The sequence below is a fragment of the Hordeum vulgare genome, chromosome 6H (genome assembly GCF_904849725.1).
Source record: "Hordeum vulgare subsp. vulgare chromosome 6H, MorexV3_pseudomolecules_assembly, whole genome shotgun sequence".
Lineage (NCBI taxonomy): Eukaryota > Viridiplantae > Streptophyta > Magnoliopsida > Poales > Poaceae > Hordeum > Hordeum vulgare.
The window spans coordinates 92,524,016-92,531,552 of record NC_058523.1 but is presented as its reverse complement, the minus strand read 5'-3'; the positions used below and the strand labels follow the sequence as shown (position 1 = coordinate 92,531,552).

At 48.6% G+C, this 7,537-nt stretch overlaps 1 non-coding gene across 1 annotated transcript; it reads right to left on the bottom strand.

The window, feature by feature from the left end:
* Positions 1–3,348: 3,348 nt before the first annotated feature.
* Positions 3,349–3,545, bottom strand: LOC123406444. Its single transcript, XR_006612147.1, has one exon. It is a non-coding gene; the product is annotated as a U2 spliceosomal RNA (small nuclear RNA).
* Positions 3,546–7,537: the final 3,992 nt, after the last annotated feature.

The following is a 7,537-nucleotide window of genomic DNA, read 5'->3' as shown; positions in this document are numbered from 1 at the left end:
AACGGGGCCGGATTCGGATAACCCTAGCCCATTTTCTATAAATAGGCAGTCAGACCCTAATCCCCCCTCGTTCCCCATGCCAAACCCTAACCCTAGCAGCCTCTCTCCCACCTTGTCTCTCATCCTGCGGCCGGCCCGCCAGGCCCGCTCACGGGCCCGCCCGAAGCCCATCTGGGCTTGCCCCCAATCTCCCCGAGCTGCTCCTTCTCCCAAGCCATCCATGGAGCCATCGTCGGCGTCTTCGCTGCCAGCGCCACCCCGCACCGTGGCGAGGTGTTCAGGATCATTCATTTGATCATCAGTAGTTCACGTCCGTCATGCCTAGACCTTCCCCTTCTTTATATGCTTAGTCGCTTGTTGCACCCTCACCACTTAACCATACCTCACCTATTAAGCTTTGCTAGTCTTGATACCTTTGGAAATGAGATTGTTGAGTCCCCTTTGGCTCACAGATTACTACAACACCATTTGCAGGTACAGGTAAAGGTTACTTGACGCGAGCGCGTTGATTGTTCATTTGGAATTGCTTCTTCTTCTTCTTCGATCTAGGATGGGTTCCAGGCCGGCAGCTTGGGATAGCAAGGATGGATGTCGTTCTTCTTTTCTAGTTTGTTTTCGTCCGTAGTCGGACCCTCCTATTCTTCATGATATTTATGTATTGTACTGATGTGACTCTGATGTAGGGTGCGTCGAGCAAGTGCTCGAAGGTGAGCTTGGGCTGCCAGGCGCCCTTGTCGGCCCGCTGGCGCTGGCTGGCGACCTATGCAGCTCGCTGCTCTTCCTCGATGGTGGCGACCTGTTTGCTTCCGTATCGGGGATCCGGCTGGTTGGCTTTCCGCTTGTTGTTTTGTTGTCCCCGATTGTCGGCAGCCGGCAGCCGGCGGCGGGGCGGCCTTGTCGGTCGCCGTAACTTGTTCCGCATCACGGAGTGGGCCGTGGCGTACTTGTCCGCCTTGGCCATGAGCTCCGACAAGGTGGTCGGCTCTGAACATATGAGCTTGTGCTTGAGGAGGCTGCCGTCTCGGTAGCCCTCGATGAAGTATTGGATTGCGTGCACCTCGTGTACCCCTTCATAGGAGTTGCGCAGCTCGGTTCAGCACGTGTAGTCACGGAGGGCGTGCTGATCAGTCTCGACGCGATGCGTCCAGCGGAGTTTGCGAGGGGTCCCGCCCGGATTGTGACTCCGGCCGGCACCACGGACGACCCCACGGTGGGTGCCAACTATCGTCGTTTTCTCACGACACATGCCATGGGGCGGCTTATCGAACGTGGTTGGGGCCGTAAGAATGTCGGCGGGCTCCGGAAACTGGATTGGGGACAAGCGGTGCGATACACAGAGTCGTCTGTGGCGTACTTGTCTGCCTTGGCCATGAGCTCCGACAAGGTGGTCGGCTCCGAGCACATGAGCTTGTGCTTGAGGAGGGTGCCGTCTCGGTAGCCCTCGATGAAGTATTGGATGGCCTGCACCTCGTATACCCCTTCATAGGAGTTGTGCAGATCGGTACAGCACGTGAAGTAGTCACGGAGGGCGTGTTGATCAGTCTCGACGCGATGCGTCCGGCGGAGTTTGCGAGGGGTCCCGCCTGGAGTGTGACTCCGGCCGGCACCACGGACGACCCCACAGTGGGCGCCAATTGTCGTCGTTTTCTCACGACACATGCCATGGGGTGGCTTATCGAACGTGGTTGGGGTCGTAAGAATGTCGGCGGGCTCCGGAAACGGGATTGGGGACAAGCGGTGCGATACACACGATGCACCCGGGTTCGGGGCCCTTCGTCGGAGGTAACACCCCTAGTCCTGCTAGTTTGGTTGATGAACCGAATGGGGCTACAATGGTGCTCCTTCAGCTGTGCGGTGGAGGAGGAAGAAGGAGCTAGTAGCGTTCTATCTCTCCTGTGTGCGTATGTGTGTATGATCGGCTGACCCCATGCATGGGGCAGTACGAGGGGGTTTTATAGGCCAACCCCTTGGCTTTACAATAAGAATAAAGGGTACCGGGGGGACCCGGCTGGCAACCTCTCTAGCCGTCTAGGGGACCCACCGGTTGGGGGAGTCTTGTCGCATGTAGGGCCCCGCCGGCTGCAGGGTCTCGCCAGGAGCCGGGACCCGCCGGCCAGTCGTCGTCATTGGTGCGTGCTTGTTACGCAGTTGTGTGCACCACACTATGCAGCGTTGTAGCCACGCGCGGTGAGGTCAGCGGTACGTAAGCCGTTGTAGCCATGCCTTTGATGATGTGCCCCTGATGCGTTTGTTAAGGCGATGTGACTAGAGCTGACCCTCGCTGGCTAGCGGGACGCAGTCGAGCCGGATGGAGTGCGGCCTTGCCCCGAGTCGGCTCGGTTGCGCAACCGGCCAGAGGCATCCGGCCCTTCATGGGAAGAGGTTGTCTCGCGTTGTTGTTTTCGAAGGAGGATGGGAGAAACGCTTGATTTTAGCCTACCCCGGGGTTATCCCCCGTCATAAATCTTGTTTAGTTCTATCTGTACCTGGCCTTGTACCATTCAGTTATGTTTCTCATAGTTCAATAGGCTTCGAGTGTATCAGCAACCAACAATTCTTGTCGTGGGAGTAACATGTTGATGATTAACTAGCCTCATTAGCATATTAGAATGGAAAACTTACTCTAGTGGAGTGCCTTGCAGTAGCAACACTGCAAGTGCTTTAATCTATATCATTTCTCTGACTGATTGCATCAGTCTTTTTTCTGTTAAGAAGACGTGTGTGTTCTTCCTTTATCTTGTAACTGAAGTAAATAGGGTAACGTAGATACTTGTTGTTATGGCTCAGAAGCTTGCATGGCCCATCAATGGCTATAGTGGGTACTAGTGGTCATGAGGTTCTTGCTTGAGAGCACTTGCAATATTCTTCAACTTTAGAAAAGTCTGGTGAGGGAACATGAGAAATTCATAAGAGACATAAGGAGGAAAACAAGGAGATGATGGCATCCTTTTATGCAGATCATCCTTTCATGATATATATGGGATTACTCCTAACATGATATATGGGATTACTCCTAATACATCACCTAATACGAATCTCTGTTATTCAACCTTCAACATTACAGACACATACAAAACAAAACGTAAACAGGTTTATGTGAACAAGTTCCTTGAAGTTTTGCTTGAGAAAACAAAATGTTGGGATTCGTTTGTTCTCCTTCATAGGAGCAACAAGTACACTACCAAATAAACAGGGTTAACCAGAGCAGTTTTAAAACAGCAAATCTCTCTGCCTAGCAGAATCTCCAGGCCATACAAGCCGCCCAGCTGGTTTTGAATCTGTTACATATTATCATGCGTTTTGAGACTTTCAAACAAAAGAATTTTAACAGTTTAACTATTGATTTGGTTGGGGTGCGCCGGGCCAGGGCAGCAGTGCAACGCCCAGGCGACGCATGTGGACCCCAGCAGCAAGCTACTGTGATGGGCCCACCCCCACGAAAAATAAATTTAATATCGTTGTGGACATGTAGTCCACATATCAGATATTAAACTGATAAGAACAGATACTACACTTGATCTTAGCCAAAAGGCCGAGAAAGGTATGAGTTGTATTGCTGCCCTCCCCCTCCTCTTATAGCAGCCTCGACCGCCTCTTCACCTCTCCGCGAGCGAGGTGGTACTAAACGAAACAAACGGCACAGAGAACGCGGCTGCTGCCGCGCACGGGCGACCAGCCGAGCCAGAGCCTCTCGTTCGTTTCGGCTTCAGCGGGCCCAACAAAAACACCTCGGGCATGCATGCAGGCAGCATCCTCCACGGCCCAGCATTACGGCTTCTTTTCTTTCTTCCTGCTCGTTGTCTCTCTGACATGCGGGGATGGACGAGCCCAACCAAGCCGCACCAGTCCGTCGCGTACAAGTTCCTCCTCTTCCTTCTCCAATCCAACCGTAGCGATCGATCCAGGCTGCCGGCGATGTACGGCGCCATGAAGGACTGGTCCGGCGGGCGGTGCAGGAGGACGACTCCGGCGACTACGCGGCCGCGCTGCAGCACTACGTGAGTCTAGGACAAATACAGGAAACATCAAGGGATGGAAAACGTATGATCGTCGTAATCAAGTACAGAGATCATTAACCGATGTAAAGTGCATGGAGGACGTGCCATTAACATAGTCTCGAAGGCTGCTCGACATTATGCCTGTTTGTGAGGATCAACTTGTACAGTTACCATGCTTAGCTTATTTTTATCTCAGAAAAGCAATGCAAGGGTGGCATAAACAGCACCAGGACAAAATATGATGAAGCTACAAATAACAAATTACGTTCAGCTAGTAGATTAGACGCTCAAAGAGAGCGTGTAAGCTGTTCAACTAGGCCCCACTTGGTATGGTTGTAAATTTCTTGCATCTGTATTTATTTTACACGGGTAAAATACGAGCCATAGCTGATTTTTCTCCCGGAAACAAAACGATTGGTCTACACGTGTATTCTAACCCCGAGTGTAAACGACCGAAAACGCTAATCCAAACGAGGCCTAGAAGAAACTTTCGGTAGAAAGTGGAAACTTCACTAGGTTCAATTCAATAAAGCGAAATAATCTTCAATGCACGTCTTAATTTTTACCGGTATCTAACGGTTCCAAATCCTTAAATTGGTAGTATATGACACGAATGAAGTACGACACGTGACTGGGTAAATAGAAGCATCGGATTCAAATTGACTTTTTTATCACTTGCTGCACCATATTCCGAAGATCATATGGAACTTCTCGACAAATGCGAGGGCAATGTGTGCGCGTGAATCCAAAATATAGCAGAGTCCGTCTAACATGAAACGGGCCGTCTTCCAGTTTTATAAATAAAGCAACCACCGCATTTATACAATTGCAACAAAGGGATAGGGGATCGATCTTCAAACCTTCCGCAACAGTCCGGGCCGCGAGGTCCCCACTTGTGGGCGAATTTTGAATTCAAAAGCTCACTCAAGAGTTAAATAGAGGCAATCTCATTTATGTCAACAGAACTTGTCGTGTCCTAGTGGCAACGTCGTGCATTCCTTGGCAGTGAGTCCCGTGTTTGATCCTTGTCGGTCGTTTTTATTTCGTTTTGAGGATGCAAAAGTTAAAAAATGTTTTCTAATTGTCGAAGAGAGTGGGAATAGAACTAGCGACTTACAACCAAGAAGAATCCGCGCGTATATAGCCACTACGATAGGGCAAGGTTGGCGGTCTTTAAGTGTTAAATACATATCTATATGGACATGAAATTTTCTGAATTTAAATTTTGTGTGAATTTTTTTCGGTATTTCGTGGTTACCGTGATAACCGCAAATTTCGGTGCCGCTCGATAAAAAAAGTCCACTTGGGATCCAAATCGTTTTTTATTCTTTCTTAGGACGCAAACGTTAAAAAATGTTTTCCAATTGTGGGACAGAGTGGGAATAGAAGGCCAAGAAGCATCCCCGGGGTGTAGAGCCACTATGATAGGGCAAGATTGTCGGTCTTTAAGTGCTAAATATCTATCCATATGGGCATGAAATTCTTTTGAATTTAAATTTTGTGTGCTTTTTTTGGTATTTCATGATTACCGTGGTAACCGCAAATTTCGGTGACCCTCGGTAAAAAAAGTCCACTCCGGATCTAAATCGCTTTTTTATTTCTTTATGTGAATGCAAAAGTTAAAAATTATATTTCAATAACAAACCACTTTTCTTCTCCCTAAAATCTTTTGGTCTACCATTTTTCGTAACGCCGGCCCCCCTTTGACCGTCCTTTCTTAGGTGCACCCTTCGTTGAAACTTTTTAAGGGTCAGCAATACCAGGTGCTCCTTCTCGCGCGTGAGTAGCCTTCTTCCTAGCCATAGCACACCTTCTACTTCATATAAGTTCGTCCTCAAAAACTTTTTTCTTCGCTATTATGTTGTCCAGACATTTCATCAACTCGTCGAGCAAGAAGGCATCATTTGATGCAACATGGGCAGCTTCTGCGGTTTTATGCTAATTTGACTATATCGTTCCCTCTCAAGTGGCCCTGACCAACCCCATCCAAACATATCACTCTTGCGCTGCATAGGCAACCCATCTCTCGCATTTTTGGACAACCGATGAAGGACACAACACTTTGGTATTTCAGTTAACTTCACATGATGCAGAACACAAAGAATGTGTTTGTATGACAACCTTTTTCGAACCATCCTAAGACAAGAGCATGATATAGTTTCTTCTGAATTAGCTGGTTGATAAACAACATTGTATCTGAACTTGTGGCTATCCTTCCATGTCGCGATGAAAGTCTGACCCTCGATACCCACGAGTGTCTCAAATATATCCAGTTGTCCCATCTTCTGCAAATAATCTTACAAAATGTAGAAATTCGCAGGTGTGAATACACCGGCATGATGCTCCTTAACGACCTTATATTCAGTAACCGATGGTGGTACTCTCTAGTTAGCATCACAGTCATCATGCGCCTCGCTCTCACGGAGACGAACTATACAGTTCTCGTAATGCACTGCTAAATCAACTATTATCATATTGTAATCCAGGTGAAGGTGAAGGCAGGAATTGAGGCTTTCGCTCCTCTGACTACTTCGCATAAATATTTTTTCGTGATTACAAGTGTTAAATACATATCTATATGGACATGAAATTTCCTGAATTTAAATTTTGTCTGAATTTTTTTTGGTATTTCGTGATTACCGTGGTAACCGTAAATTTTGGTGCCCCTGGGTAAAAGAAGTCCAGTCGGGATACAAATCGCTTTTTTATTTTTCTGTGAGTATGCAAAAGTTAAAGAATATTTTCCAATTGTTGGAGGGAGTGGGACTAGAACTAGCGACTTACGACGAAGAAGCATCCGCAGGTGTAGAGCCACTACGATAGGGCAAGGTTGGCGGTCTTTAAGTGTTAAATACATATCTATATGGACATGAAATTTTTTGAATTTAAATTTCGTCTGATTTTTTGAATTATTCATGGTTACCGTGGTAACCACAAATTTCGGTGCCCCTCGGGAAAAAAATCCACTCGGGGTCCAAAACCTTGATTACAATGCGCATAAATTGTCGTCATTTTCACATGACAAATGCCCATAGGGTGGCTTATTGAATGTGGTTGGGCCGTAAGTACGCGATTCCGGAAATAGGATTGGGGATAAGCGGTGCAAGACACACGATGTACCCAGGTTCGGGCCCCTCCATGAGAGGTAACACCCCTAGTCCTACTAGTTTGATTGATGAACCGAATCGGGCTACAATGGTGCTTCTTGAGCTGTGCGATGGAGGAGAAAGGACGAGCTAGCAGCCTTCTACCTCTCGTGTGTGTGCGTGTGTGTGTGTGTGATCGGACGACCCCGTGCATGGGGCGGTACCAGGGTTTTTTTAGACCAACATCATGGCTTTACAATAAGAATAAAGGGTACTGAGGGGACCCGGCTGGCAGCCTCTCTAGCCCGCCAGGGGACCTACTGGTTGGAGGAGTCTTGTCACATGTAGGGGGCCGCCGGGTGCAGGGTCCTGCCACGAGCCGGGACCCGCCGGCCAATCGTCGTCACTGGTGCTGCTTGTTATGCAGCGGCGTGCGCCGCACTGTGTCGCCTC